At 45.6% G+C, this 15,432-nt stretch overlaps 1 protein-coding gene across 7 annotated transcripts in view; it reads right to left on the bottom strand.

Moving 5' to 3' along the window:
• CACNA2D4 (calcium voltage-gated channel auxiliary subunit alpha2delta 4) overlaps window positions 1–15,432 on the bottom strand; it is a 211,204-nt gene that overhangs the window by 22,756 nt on the left and 173,016 nt on the right. The gene's annotated exons all lie outside the window — the stretch shown is intronic.

Raw genomic sequence — 15,432 nt, 5'->3', positions numbered from 1 at the left:
AATCTCTCCCAACCCCTGCAGGATAACAAGGGGAACAGCTGTCTCCGGGGAATCTCTCCCAACCCCTGCAGGATAACAAGGGGAACAGCTGTCTCCATGGAATCTCTCCCAACCCCTGCAGGATAACAAGGGGAACAGCTGTCTCCGGGGAATCTCTCCCAACCCCTGCAGGATAACAAGGGGAACAGCTGTCTCCATGGAATCTCTCCCAACCCCTGCAGGATAACAAGGGGAACAGCTGTCTCCATGGAATCTCTCCCAAACCCTGCAGGATAACAAGGGGAACAGCTGTCTCCGGGGAATCTCTCCCAACCCCTGCAGGATAACAAGGGGTACAGCTGTCTCCGGGGAATCTCTCCCAACCCCTGCAGGATAACAAGGGGAACAGCTGTCTCCGGGGAATCTCTCCCAAACCCTGCAGGATAACAAGGGGAACAGCTGTCTCCGGGGAATCTCTCCCAACCCCTGCAGGATAACAAGGGGAACAGCTGTCTCCATGGAATCTCTCCCAACCCCTGCAGGATAACAAGGGGAACAGCTGTCTCCATGGAATCTCTCCCAAACCCTGCAGGATAACAAGGGGAACAGCTGTCTCCGGGGAATCTCTCCCAACCCCTGCAGGATAACAAGGGGAACAGCTGTCTCCATGGAATCTCTCCCAACCCCTGCAGGATAACAAGGGGAACAGCTGTCTCCGGGGAATCTCTCCCAACCCCTGCAGGATAACAAGGGGAACAGCTGTCTCCGGGGAATCTCTCCCAACCCCTGCAGGATAACAAGGGGAACAGCTGTCTCCGGGGAATCTCTCCCAAACCCTGCAGGATAACAAGGGGAACAGCTGTCTCCGGGGAATCTCTCCCAACCCCTGCAGGATAACAAGGGGAACAGCTGTCTCCGGGGAATCTCTCCCAACCCCTGCAGGATAACAAGGGGTACAGCTGTCTCCGGGGAATCTCTCCCAACCCCTGCAGGATAACAAGGGGAACAGCTGTCTCCGGGGAATCTCTCCCAACCCCTGCAGGATAACAAGGGGAACAGCTGTCTCCAGGGAATCTCTCCCAACCCCTGCAGGATAACAAGGGGAATAGCTATCTCCAGGGTATCCCCCCCCAACCCCTGCAGGATAACAAGGGGAACAGCTGTATCCAGTGAATCTCCCTCTCACCCCCCTCCCCCCCAACCCCTGCAGGATAACAAGGGGAACAGCTGTCTCCGGGGAATCTCTCCCAACCCCTGCAGGATAACAAGGGGAACAGCTGTCTCCGGGGAATCTCTCCCAACCCCTGCAGGATAACATGAGGAACAACTTTCTCCAGTGAATCCCCCTCTCACCCCTCCCCCCCCCAACACTGGCAGGATAACAGGGGGAACAGCTTTCGCCAGTGAATCCCCCTCTCACCCCCTCCCCCCCAACACTGGCAGGATAACAGGGGGAGCAGCTTTCTCCAGTGAATCCTCCTCTCACCCCCTCTCCCCCAACACTGGCAGGATAACAGGGGGAACAGCTGTATCCAGTGAACCCCCCTCTCACCCCCTCCCCCCCCAACCCTGGCAGGATAACAGGGGGTACAGCTGTCTCCAGGGAATCTCTCCCAACACCGGCAGTTCTGCGTGTCAGGCTCTGCTTTGGTATCACTTTATCATTTCTAGTTGGGATGACACAGGGTATCCTTTAAATAAAAGAGCACGTTTGACATTTTACTCTGTCATAAATTCTAAGCAAATGTGTCTAATTTAAGATGCCAAATAATGCAATTTCTTACTCCGATCATGAAAAGGGGGAAGGTTACATTGCTAAGAAAAGGATGACAGTGATAGATACATTCCATAATATGTGCATTTTGTTACTCCGTATAACCTCTCCCTATAACTCCTTCTATTGCCACATATAACAACTCTATTTGTCCCCTATAACTCTTTCTAGTGCTCCATATAACCTCTCCCTATAACTCCTATTACCCCATATAACCTCTCCCTATCACTCCTATTACCCCATATAACCGCTCCCTATAACTCCTCTTATTGCCTAATGTAACAAATTCCCATAACTTCTCCCATGAACACTTCCCAAGTAACAAGTGACACGGGGAACAAGTACATTGATATTGTCAGGGTATTATAAACAGAATGAAAATATCATTCTGATAGTGGAGATGAAACATCCACAAGATACAAGAGGCACCCGAAACTTTCATCTGTTTGCGTCTATGTATCGAGGAGCAATTCTGGAGCAACACAAACTGCAACAGATGTATCCATGAAATAATCCTATTCATTTAAACATGATTCTTTCTTTGATTCAGTATTAATGCTGCAGAGTCGTGCCCCCATAATTGCACCACTTTTGTCTTGATACATATGCCGCTAAACTGTGTCAAACGATGTTGCCCATGTTTCATTCACAAACTCAAGCACACATCTAACTCCTCAGAAGCCAGAGGTACTAACAGCACATGTTACAAAGTCCTCTGGCACAGAAGGGGTTTAGATAATCAGAAAATACTGATCTAATAATATCCGCGGTGTTGCCATGCCTTCTGCCACTCATCTCCCACTTCTCACCCTCCTGCGCTTCGTCTTCTCAACCTACGGCGCTTCTACCTTAGTCTTCTCGCCCTCCCGCGCTTCTTCTTCTCGCCCTCCCGCACACTCAAACTTAACATGTGAAAGACGGAGATCCTCCCAAGCCTGGCCCTACTGCCTCCTTCTACATTACTGTCGGCAGCAGTATCATACACCCAGTATCACAAGCACGCTGCCTAGGGGTCACATTTGACTCCTCCCTCACATTCACAATGCAGCTAGAACCTGTCGTGTTTTCCTCTGTAAAATTGCAAAGATACGCCCTTTCTTCTGTTGCTTTACTGCTAACGCCCTTTCTTCTGTTGCTTTACTGCTAAAACTAACTATAGCTCCAATCTCTTCCGTCTCGACTATTGTAACCTTCTATTGTCCAACATTCCTGCCTCTCACCTGTCTCCCCTACAATCTCTCTTAAATGTTGCTGCTAGAATCACTTTACTCTCTCCTAAATCTGTCTCGGCGTCTCTCCTGCTGAAATACCTCTCCTGGCTTCTTATTAAATCCTGTATTACTCACAGAATAGTTCCCCTCGCTTTTAAGGCTATACACTCTTCTGCCCCTCCTCACATCTAAGCCCTAATTTCTCACTATACACCGTCCTGACTCTTGATTTCTGTTCAAGGATGTTTTCGGTTTACCCCTTTTGTATATACTGTAAAGCCCTCTCCCGCCATAAACCGTTCTCACTGACTGCCCACACCCCTGGAATGTCCTTCCCCTCAATACACGACTAACACCTTCTGTCTCCACCTTTAAGACCCATCTGAAACCACACCTCCTTAACGAAGCATATGAGTAGCTCCATGGCTGATACTATATATCTCATACATCGACCTTATCCCCTCGCAGACACACTTACCAGAACACCTTCCTACTTTCACTGTACGTTCTTCCTACTTTTCACTTAGATTGTAAGCTCTTCGGGGCAGGCACTCCCTTTTCCTAATGTTACTTTTATGTCTCAAGCGCTTCTACATTATGTGTTATATTATTATGTCACATGTATTACTGCTGTGAAGCGCTATGTAGACAAAGATATACATACATACATACAATGTGTTCTTTCTCTGTCCCTGTCTCTGGCTGGGATGTTCCTTTCAGGCCCAGAATAAGGTATTATTGGTGGTGTCACTTAGAAAAGTTGTGACGTTCAGTAAGTAAAAATCTCCCATAAGATTCAGGCTGCTGAGTTAGGCTGGGGCCATGGTGCCGCAGACTGTGCGGAGGCGTTCGCACGCTCAGCGATCAGACTACCTTAAGGCAGTGAAAGTGTCCATGCGGCGTGCGGACGCGTGCGGGGACGCACGTTGCGCAAGAAATCAGTTGAAACTGATTTCTTGGCGCGACATGCTGGTCACGTGAGCCCAATAAGGGCGAACCAGCTTCGTGATGCCCCTAGGCACGCCACAGCACGGCGCGTCTCCACTGGCCACAAAACGCACAGCTTCACGCGGGTGACGTCACGGCCACACACACCTCTGCACAGGGCGAAAGCGCCATGGCCCCAGCCTTACACAAAAGACAGAGAACCCCAATGCTACATCCAACATAACAAATCCTATAGTTAAATACTTATCTGTTCTTCTCTCATTAGTGAGGGTCACTTATTTAAATTCTTTGGCCAAAGCCCTCTGTAAGCTGGCAGACCATGTCATGTCAGACCTCTTTTTCTGCAAGTCATAACACTATCTCTGCGAGTGATCTCTTTACCTCTCTAATACGAGGAAGGAGTCTTAATAGACAGGTTATTCACAGCTGTATCTCGGGACTTGCTATTTAAAGGTGGGGAGGGAAACTTGGAAACAGGGAGCAGGGTGTCACAGACCTCCAAACTATTGTTTAACAATTAAAATCTATACACACACACACATCTGTAAGATCAAACCCAGACCCACCTCACCATATACATATATTTATGTCAAAGTCCTCATATTAGAGAGGCTAAAAGAATATTCACAGAGATAGTGTTAGGACTTAAGTGACCATCACTTATGAGAGAAGAAGAGATAAGTATGTAACTATATGATTTGTTATGTTGGATGTAGCACTAGGGTTCTCTGCCTTTTGTTTATACATTATCACATACCAAATAGCACTCCCTTTTGACATAAATATATATAGATATGTGGCTGACTTAGGACCTCGGTCCTTAACCCACTCTCTCACTTCAGGTAGGCACAGGGTTAAAAAATTGCTCATGAATTACGAGATCCAATAACCCCTCAAAACTTTCAATTTCCAGCCCCTAAGCCCCCCCCCCCCCAACCCACTGCTTGCACAAAGATGTCAGACGCCACACCAGCTCAGAAAAGCCAGCGGTATAACCGCGCTGAAGGGTTCTGAACTTCTGCCTGTAGATTTCAGGGGCGATATTGAAATGGTGCAGCAACGTCGCTTTGAAGTCGTTATAATCTGTCAAGGTGTGCAGGAAGATAAGCGAAGACATTCAGGGCTCTCTCAATCAATTTGGAAATAAGATATGTTGCCCCTTTATCACGTGGAAACTGATGCTTCCTGCAGATTTTTTCAAACGTACGCAGGAAAGTGTCCAGGTACTCATCTTTTGCCAGGTTTGGGAAATGCCCCATACAGGGGTTTGGAAGGGCTGGACATCTTATGTTTGATGCTGGCGATGCCCTCTGAAGCTTGGTAAGTTCCAGCTGGTGCCTTAGATCCGCACCTCGTATCCTCGCATTCTGCAGCTTGCCTTTCTACTTCTGCAGCATATCTCGCTGCTTCGCCTTCTGAAGCTTGTCTCTCTCTTGCTCAGCATCATGCTCTTGGAACTGGGTGATGAGTTGCGACCTGTTTGCGTCATCTACTGGTACTTGAGAGTAGTTTGCAAGTACACATCCAGGGCACTGGCAGGCTGAGAACTGCTGGAGTCCTCTGAATATGACAATCCTGGGTTTCTTGACCCGTGGGCAATTTCCAATATATATTCATGATGTGGTGGGTGTAAGAGTTTAAGCTAGCTGGGAATGTGTGTGTTAATCAATTTCTGACTGGTAACAGTTGTATGGAGGTAGGTGGCACCTCCCCCCAGAGCTCACTCCTCCTCACCTTTTTAACTTGGGAGGTCTTTTCACTTTGCTGCAAAGAACACGATCTACTATGGTTCTTTCCCCTCATACAGAGGTAAAGGGAAGGGCTCACAGTGTAGTGTAGGACCTGCATTCATTTTGGTTATACCTTGACGTGGTATGCAGGCTTATGACGCTTTGGCCAAAGGGTTTAACTAAATAACCAAGTAAATATTATTATTATTGAAGTATTTCAACTTTATACTTATTACTTTATATGTTTTGTCAATTGGATGTAGCATTGGGCACCCCAGTCTTTTGTTGTATACTTCTTTATTTTTACCCAGACCTGGGAGATCATACTCCTCACTCTGAGTCATCAGCGCCTCTTTCGTCTGGCGTTGGTATAAAGCACACACCAAAAAAATTGGACGGCGCTCCCACACTACTCATATAAGTGAATCAAGTGGATAATAAAAAATATACGTGATAGAAATTTGGATGGCAATGGCTCAAAACCTCCGGTGAGGACTTGTTTCCAAAAGTCCTCTAATACAGCATTTTCTCCTCCAAGATCCAGAAGGAGCAGGATCACCCAAAAAAAAGAGAAGATAATCGTGTACACTGTATGGTAAGTACGGGTAATATAGAGCTGAGCTTGGCTCATATACAGTAGCTGCCCACTTACTATAGGATAGCAATATTACAGCAGTTTAACCACTGATGGTTGTGTGACTTCTTGGTATTGTGCTGATGTTTGGACCCCAGGTTTATGCAGGCAACGATGCTGATGATCCCCCAAGTGGATGGGTTCAGGTACAGTCTCAGGGTAAAGATGTAGCCTCAGGGTAAAAGAGAGAATATAGTGCAGACCAATAATAGACAAGTGTTTAGTGCAAACATACACACATTTTACTCACACTTTGAAGTGTAAAAACAGGCAGTATTCTCCTGGAACAGGATTGTCTAATTCCTGTGTCATTTTGCAGCTCATAGGATTTATGTCTCCCTAGTTCAGCTGCCAGTAATTTCCCCTGTCCCAGCAGCTAGCTGCATGTGTAAGGCAACATGATTGATACATATGTTCTTTACACAGCCCTAGTCAGTGTTGGTTGCCTTAGCAACCTCCTATTCTCCTTAAGAAAATGGGCTATCCCACCCCCCCTTGTCTCTGTTCACAGTTAGTCTGATCCTGAGACTATTCCTATTCCCCAGATTCCTTTACACTTCCTTTCTAATCTAGCTGGCTGAGTAAATACATCTCATGCTATTCACCTCCTGGCAAGTATCAACGTTGTGACGATGGGGAGGATTTGGCCCGGGACTAAAGGGGTTACACCCCAATTGGCCACCCTCTACCCTCACCTGGGAAGCAAGGGGTTAACTGGACTGAGGTCCAGTAATGTGTTTTTACCCCGCTTCAATATCCAAATGCTTAATCCCCTGTAAAAAAAAGGTATTATTTCTGGGCCAGTGTCTGTACCACACACACTGGGGCTTAAGGGGTTAATAAGCTACAGTTTAAGAAAATACAACTGTGGGGTGTCTTTTCGGAAAATCTGGACTTCAAAAGGCTTGATTGAAGTTGGGTGTGAAAAGCAGAAGGGGTTTTTGGTGCACAGTATGTTAATACCTAATTTGCAGACCAAGGGTATATTGCTGGTAGAGACAGCTAGACCCAGGCTGGGACATTGGGTGTGACATTTAGCACCAGGTGACAAATGTCCACCCCCCAGGGGTCCCTGCTTCAAAGGATTTTTTGATGGGGGCCAGGGGGTGCGGTTACCAAGGGGAGATCATAATGAGTGACCTTATTAAATATAAGAATATTATGAGATGTCCTCGGCGGAACATGCTAAGAGTTACATATGTGTATTCGTGGGACCAAGCCCCAACTAACGAATACAGACACCTGAGATCTAACATATACTAAGAGCCAGATATTAATATCTCTCTTAATTTTAGTACTACATGGTAATATTTAGTCTCATTGGGAGCGTCACGCGGGCCGGAATGTATTAATATGTCTCCCGTGCCAGTAAGTATTACTGAACTGAAGTTATGAAGTTATTTAGATAGGAAAAGCAGTTTGTAAACGTCCTTGGGTGGGAGGAGTTTTACTCTGAGGAAAACTGTCAACTTCACCGCTGATTTATGAGAGGGGCTGGGTTTAGGTTGTGTTCAATGGGAAATAATTGTATAAGAACCAGGCTCAGCCTATGGCTATTGTCTTCATGTATGGTCTTCATGATCTGCATGTATTGGTGTGATGTCTTCATCTGCAACTGAATTATTTAAGAAATGGCCCATCCTGTATCATGATGGCTTTCTTGTCCTAATCTTTAAGTAAGTGTCTATATTTTGCCTGTTATTTGTATATTTTGTGTGTTCACCTTTATCAAGGAATAAATTATATTTTATCATATCTAAGTCTCGTCCCAGTTCAACCCAGTTATATATATTGTGACAAACGCCCCTCTTTTGTAGTGCTGACGTCTGTCTGGGTTCTTCCCGACACAGTCTTCTAGGGTTAATTATACAACAAACAGGATCATGCAAAGTATTATGCTGCTTAACTCAGGCTTCTGCCTGCTTTATTTTCATCCAAGTAAGGTACTGCAGCTTTAACATGTGAAGGTTAGAGGTACTCAGATACTTTCATTCAGCAGTTCACATATTTCAGTGTTACAATATTTCCCACACTGTTATTTCAAGAAATAAAACCAAAAACATATAAGCAAAATCCTATCCCTTTCAGGGATCTAACTACACATCAGAATTAGTCTCTCTAACAGCTGCTGGCCAACTAAACTGGTTCCCCAGCTTAAAACAATGCTCTTTCATTTAGGGACACAAGATACAGCACAGTCTTTTAGCAACAGCAGTAACCATTTGTTTTGTCTTATCTGTTCGTGGAGTCCAGGCAAATCCTCTGGTACTGTGATACGTGGAGGGCCGTCAACCCCGATACTGGATGCAGGGGAGCAGCGATACCCCCAGCCTCCAGGTTCCAAGGAGAGAGAGAGAGAAATGCAAAACCTCTCTGCTCTAAATACCTGTGCATGTGATTAGAAGAGCAGGTGAGGGAGAACTAGAGCCATGGTAATCTGTGGTCTGGATTTTCCATCCAGCTGCCTGAGTTAATGGGAAGCTGTGGAACGGATCATTTGTAACTATTCCTGCACTTTCTGCTCTAAAATGGGGCAGAAAGCTGCCTAACATCTTTGGACTATGTCACATATCCCCCTCCCCAGCTCACACCTACTGGGGTGAGCGGCCATGGACCTCACTGGGGTGAGCGTCCTACCTGAAATACTTGAGCTAACTCCTCAGTACAACATTAAGTATTCACATGACACGAATATGAACTTTTTCCACGGCAATTATGGACAATAGGTTTCGTCATAAGAGACTATACTTGGCAAACATATTTTTTTGTTGCTCTCTATTAGGGAACTATTTTGAAAAATAAATGTCTAGCACACATTCTTGCAACCCAGGATCTGCTAAATATATTCACAAAACCAGACAATTTCTATTACCTCCCTGGGTTTTTCTACTCTAGAATACGAACCTCATTATAAATTTACCAACCGAAAAGGGCATTTTTTTTTTTTTTTTTCCATATTGTAAGCAACCAATATTTTTTTTTTTTTCTTATACTACAGCCTTGTAATCTTAAGGGCCATCAACCCTATATATTAATTTGTAGTTTAGCTACATTTTCAACACAGAGAACCAATATAACATTGTAATATTGACAAAATGCTTATTTGCAAAGTTAAGTGTCCGTGACATAGTCCACACGTGTAATAAAAAAAATAAATCGGTCAGTTCCCCCAAACATTTTTTTTTTTTTTTTTTTTTTTTTTTTTTTTTGACTTCCAGTCTATTGCATCCTTTGACTTTATTTCATAGTCCGCTGCAACCTGCAAATGACTGGACTGTTTCTTTAGCTTCTGATGAGACCCTTGGACCGGATTCTCCTTGGCTCCACAGTGTGGTCCAGATTGGTGAGATATGGAACTATTCAGGCGCCGTGTTAACCTTCGTTGTTTTTTCTTTTCAATCTTTGATTTCCCTTTTGTGGCCATTACCAGGCCTTTGGGTTTTGGAGACCTAGTTGCCTCTGTACAAACGTAGTCCATATTAACCACGTCATCAGGATCTGTCAACAAGTTTGTGTTTTCAGGAACTGCCACCCACTTGGCTAAAACATCTTCTGTGGTGTCCTGGGTGTGTCCACTGGTTTGATAATCTTCTGGACAACGTAAATGAAATTGAGGATCTGGATTTTTGAATCCCAGATCAGGGAGAATATTCTCAGGAGGGTGCCTATCTGTTTCTGGAATAACAGCAGCACAATCAAAGTCAATTCTTTCTCCTTCCTCTTTGTCATCAGTGAGGGCATTGAGTTTACGTTCCCTGGTCTCCTTTTGTGACCGTGTCTCTTTTAGCCTTGGAATCTCTTTCTCCAACTTCATCTTTATAGCAAATCGTAATATTGCAACAGCATTGAAGATACACGTATAGGAACGTACAGCTTGCTTGGTTAGGAGGTAGGATTGATAGCCCGACTGAACCACTTTAGCCGCTTCTCCCATGTCCGTCATTTGTTTCAGAGCGAGGTTTAACTCTGTTTCATTTTCTCTATTCTTGACCTGCAGCTGCAGGTGCTCCTTCTGGGTCTTGTCCAGCTCCAGCTGCAGCCGGGCCCCCTCATTTGCCGTGTGGTCCAGCTGCTTGTAGATATCGGCCATCTCGCTTTCATAGCGCAATGTCAGGCAGACCACCTGACGGACGGAGATCTCCTCTCTCTTGGCGCACTGTATCTCGCGCTCAGCCATCTGCTTCTGCAGCTCTTCAACCTGATCGTGCCAGACCTCCCTCAGGGTCTTCACCTCTATCTGGTGCTTGCTCTGGGTTTGCATCAGCGCCTCCATTTTTTGGAGCTCTGCAGTTTGTGTCGCCTGGATCGCCGCTGATTCTGTATTCTGCAGTGCTTCCTGCATTTCTAACTTGTCCTGGATCAATTGCTTCTCCACTTTTTCTGCTTGGTGAAGCTTCTCATCACCTTCACTGATCTGGTCAGTCAAGTCTGAATTTTTCTGTGTCAGACTTACATTCTCTCTTTTTACAGTCTCTAAATTACTCAGGGCATTCTCATAGGTTTCTTTCAATATTCCCAGCTCTGTGTTCAGACCGTGGCCCTCCAGGAGTGAGTTTTGCACCTCTGTGCTGAGCGTGTGAACCTCTTGTAGAGCCTTCCCGTATTTCTGTTTTAGGATAGCAATCGATTTGTCAGACTTAATCTGTTTTTCCTCTATGGTGGCAATTACGGTGTTGGCCTTTTTCAGACTAGTCGTCACCTCTTCCAGCTCACTCCGTAAGAGAGACTCTGTTTTCTTCAAAGTCTCGTGCTCTTGTAAAACTGGAAGTATACACCTCTGTAACTCAGCGTTCGCTTCTTGCACCTTCTTATAACATTCTCGCTCCTTCCCCAAATTCTGCCACAGGACTTCATAATCATGGCGGGCAGCTTGGAGTGCAGAAATCAAAGCCTCTTTATCCTGGTTCAAGGATTCAGCTTCCCTCTGCTCCTCCTTTTCCTTTGCCACTGTTCCCGTGACAATTCTGCCGGTCCCTCCGGTCTGCAGCACATCTTGGCGCCTTTCTGACGCATGTCCTGACAGCGCAGGTTCAAGTGGCTCGGTCACTTCCCCTGTGACTTGAGGAACAGTTTTCTTTTTCTTCTTCTTTCTTTTTGCTTTATTAGCCCCAGAGATATCAGTGGTACTGGGCACACACTCACTGGTATCAGCTTCCACATCTTGCTTGCACTCACAGGGCGTTGCTTGCTTTTGCAGCTGTTTGTCTTTGAAAATTTTGGGGCACACATCTTCCATGTGACCCACTTCACGACAGGTCCAGCACACCAAATTCACCTGTAGGTATGGCTCTCCTCCAGGGGCCACACACGAATCGTCATTATCATCATCATCATCATCGTATGGCCTGAAGGGACACTGTTTTGCATGATTATGTACATTACAAAACAAACATTTCAAGTCGGCCATTTTAAAAACCCGGTAGGGACAATTGCTAGCTGCAATTTCACTCACTTCAGCAACTTGCATACAGCACTTGCTAGCTGCAAATTCACTCACTTCAGCAAAAGGCATTAGCTTTACAAACAGCACTTGCTAGATGCAAAAAAAAAATTTCTTCAGCAAAACATTTTGGTTTTCTGTTTGGGTTCAGGGTGCTATTGCATCCACACTTCGCACATTCTCTGTGTATGCTAGAAGCACAACTGATATACACAGTGGAACAGACTTCACTCATAGCCTCTGTATTTTACTTTAGCTGGGCGGCCATTTTAAACCCCCGCATTTATTTGCAAACCCACAGACTTTAGTGTCTGCCCGCATTCTCCACCATATGTGACAAACGCCCCTCTTTTGTAGTGCTGACGTCTGTCTGGGTTCTTCCCGACACAGTCTTCTAGGGTTAATTATACAACAAACAGGATCATGCAAAGTATTATGCTGCTTAACTCAGGCTTCTGCCTGCTTTATTTTCATCCAAGTAAGGTACTGCAGCTTTAACATGTGAAGGTTAGAGGTACTCAGATACTTTCATTCAGCAGTTCACATATTTCAGTGTTACAATATTTCCCACACTGTTATTTCAAGAAATAAAACCAAAAACATATAAGCAAAATCCTATCCCTTTCAGGGATCTAACTACACATCAGAATTAGTCTCTCTAACAGCTGCTGGCCAACTAAACTGGTTCCCCAGCTTAAAACAATGCTCTTTCATTTAGGGACACAAGATACAGCACAGTCTTTTAGCAACAGCAGTAACCATTTGTTTTGTCTTATCTGTTCGTGGAGTCCAGGCAAATCCTCTGGTACTGTGATACGTGGAGGGGCCGTCAACCCCGATACTGGATGCAGGGGAGCAGCGATACCCCCAGCCTCCAGGCTCCAAGGAGAGAGAGAGAGAAATGCAAAACCTCTCTGCTCTAAATACCTGTGCATGTGATTAGAAGAGCAGGTGAGGGAGAACTAGAGCCATGGTAATCTGTGGTCTGGATTTTCCATCCAGCTGCCTGAGTTAATGGGAAGCTGTGGAACGGATCATTTGTAACTATTCCTGCACTTTCTGCTCTAAAATGGGGCAGAAAGCTGCCTAACATCTTTGGACTATGTCACAATATGTATATATATATATATTATATATATATATTGTGTATTATTAATAGCCTGTCACAAAGCTCCCATCACAACCATTTTTTACCTTTCCCTACTATCAAGCACCCTCACTATAGAGAAGCTCTCACTACACCATCATCTACAAGTGCCTTTGTGTGTCTATGCTTTCCCCAATAAAGTGAAGAAAAGACAAAGAACTTGTTATGCTTGTAAAAGGAATGAGTTAAGCTATCTGGCCATACTTTACCCAGCGTATACCTGTGGCTCCAGAATAAGTATAATATGGGTAGCTGTAGGATTGAAGCCTTCGGTGCCGCTCAGAAGCTGTTTCCCGGCAGTCCTGTAGATCTGTAACTGTTACCGGGGAACCCTCCACGTGTAGTGTGTCTGCGCAGACCGCCTCGGCGTCTGACGTCACTCCGGGAGAGATTCTCCGCCTCCGGTGTCCTCGGCAATGCACATTCTCCAGCAGCTCTCCTACTGAATGCTCCCCCCACAAGAATATCTCTACGCGTTTCACAGTAGACGAAGCATCAGCAACATTCACTGCCACTGAATTTTGCCAGCTTCCAGCAACAGGAGGAACACACACATACACGCACGCACACGCACGCATACCCACGCCGAGTGAGCCACCGAGCACACCCTCTCCCCCCTTTAGAGCACGCCCTCTCCCTCCCCCACCCGTGAGCCGCTGAGTAAAGGCCCCAGTGAGCCGCCGAGTAAAGGCCCCCATGAGCCACCGAGCACCCCTGCCTTGTGAGCCGCCGAGTAACCCCCCCGTGAGCCGCCGTGTAAACCCCCCATGAGCCGCCGAGCACCCCCCCCATGAGCCGCCGAGCACCCCCCCTGTGACCCACTGAGTACACTCTTTCACCCCTTCCCCCTTCCCCAGTGAGCCGCGTCCGTGTCCCTAGCACCAGCAGCAGGACACAGCTACGCCAGGGGAGAGAGTGGGGACTGCTCCGGGCGGGGGACTCAGACAGACCCCCCTTGTCTCCGTAGGGGGAGAGGGGGGGCTGCTCAGGGAGGTGGGGAGGGAGTCAGGAGAGAAGGGGGACATGATCCTAAGAATAACAGACACACAGACTGACACACACACACACACACACTGACTGACACACACATACACACACACACACAAACACTGGCTGACACCCAGACACACACAAAGAATTCAGTTACTATAAATATAGAAGTGCAAATAGCTAAAACACGCTTTCTACATCAAACTCCTTTGCGTTTTGGCACTGAGATTGTGTTTTGATTAATTAAAAATATCACCATTACAACTACAATTTCTGTGACAAAACAGTGACAAAAGACAAAGAAGCTTCACTTAAAATGCGCGTGATCCGCACACACAACTTTTTTATTTTTTTTTAGTCCTGCCCTCTCTCTAGCTGTGCACCAATTGTATCTAGTGACTGCCTAGTCACATAATCTTCCCCACAGAACGTTTGCATCTGTGGTCCTCTTCTGCCGCACTGACGGCCATTTAGTGAACCCCCGAGCCGAATCTTTGCCAATCGATCAAAGGAGAACGGATGGATCGGCAATTTAGCTAATTGCTTATCATTGTGTTGTATTGATGTACATATTAAAGGGGGAAAAATTAAATTGAAAAAAAGAAAACGGCAGCTTGGACTGCTGCTTTAAGGTCGGAGGAAAGAAGATTTCACCAGCAACAAAGGAAAGGGTTCTTTACAGTAAGGGCAGCTAAAATGTGGAATTCATTACCCAGGGAGACTGTGATGGCAGATACAATAGATATCGTAAAAATAACCCCCCGCCCCTTCTTCTTCCCCCTCTGCTCTACAAGCCCCACATCCTAGCCCCCCCCCCCCAAGGCCTATTTGTAGGAAAAGACTTGACCAATCATAAGCCCAATACTGTATATTGTATTTTTTTCAATGAAACTGTAACTACATTAATCCCTGAAGCACCATATTGATCAACAGACTTCATATCGTGATATTATGATGACATGCATCGATAAATTAGCTGCAGTTTTTTATGCCCCAGTTTTACAGACTGGAAACTTTGATACATCCCCCTATAGTGAAAGATGGGTTTATAGACTAGTTATGTGATTGGCAGACAAGTCATATGAGGTCTATACTACAGTAGGTATATGATGGATAGGCTAGTATACAAGGCTGGTTATGTAATGTACATACAGTTATCCAATAGATATACTGGTCAATTGTCGATATACCAGTTATAGGATGAAAGAAATACTGGTTATATTAGGGTTATGCTGGTTGTATGATCCTATATTCATTGTACACTTGTTATAATGGTTGTATGCCGGTTTAAATACTGCCTGTGTGCTGGTTCAGCTTATTGTATACCGGTCACATTAGCAGTATGAAGGAGTGTTGGGAGGCTGTTCCCATTGTTCTAACAGATGGGTAATTAGGGGTAGCAGTACCAGGGTAATTACAGGGGAGGGGGGGGGGTGACAGTGAGAAGACAGCCATTGTACAATAATATCACGTAAACACCCTGCAAACATGAGAAAACAAAAGCGAGAGACGGACAAATACAGAAAGAGAGAGAAAGAAAGACGCATAGAAAGGTAGAGAAAGAAAGAGAAGGGCAGAG

Source organism: Ascaphus truei, chromosome 5 (assembly GCF_040206685.1).
Source record: "Ascaphus truei isolate aAscTru1 chromosome 5, aAscTru1.hap1, whole genome shotgun sequence".
In the NCBI taxonomy this organism is placed as follows: Eukaryota; Metazoa; Chordata; class Amphibia; order Anura; family Ascaphidae; genus Ascaphus; species Ascaphus truei.
The sequence above is the reverse complement of the archived record's forward strand: the minus strand, read 5'-3'. Positions and strand labels throughout refer to the sequence as shown.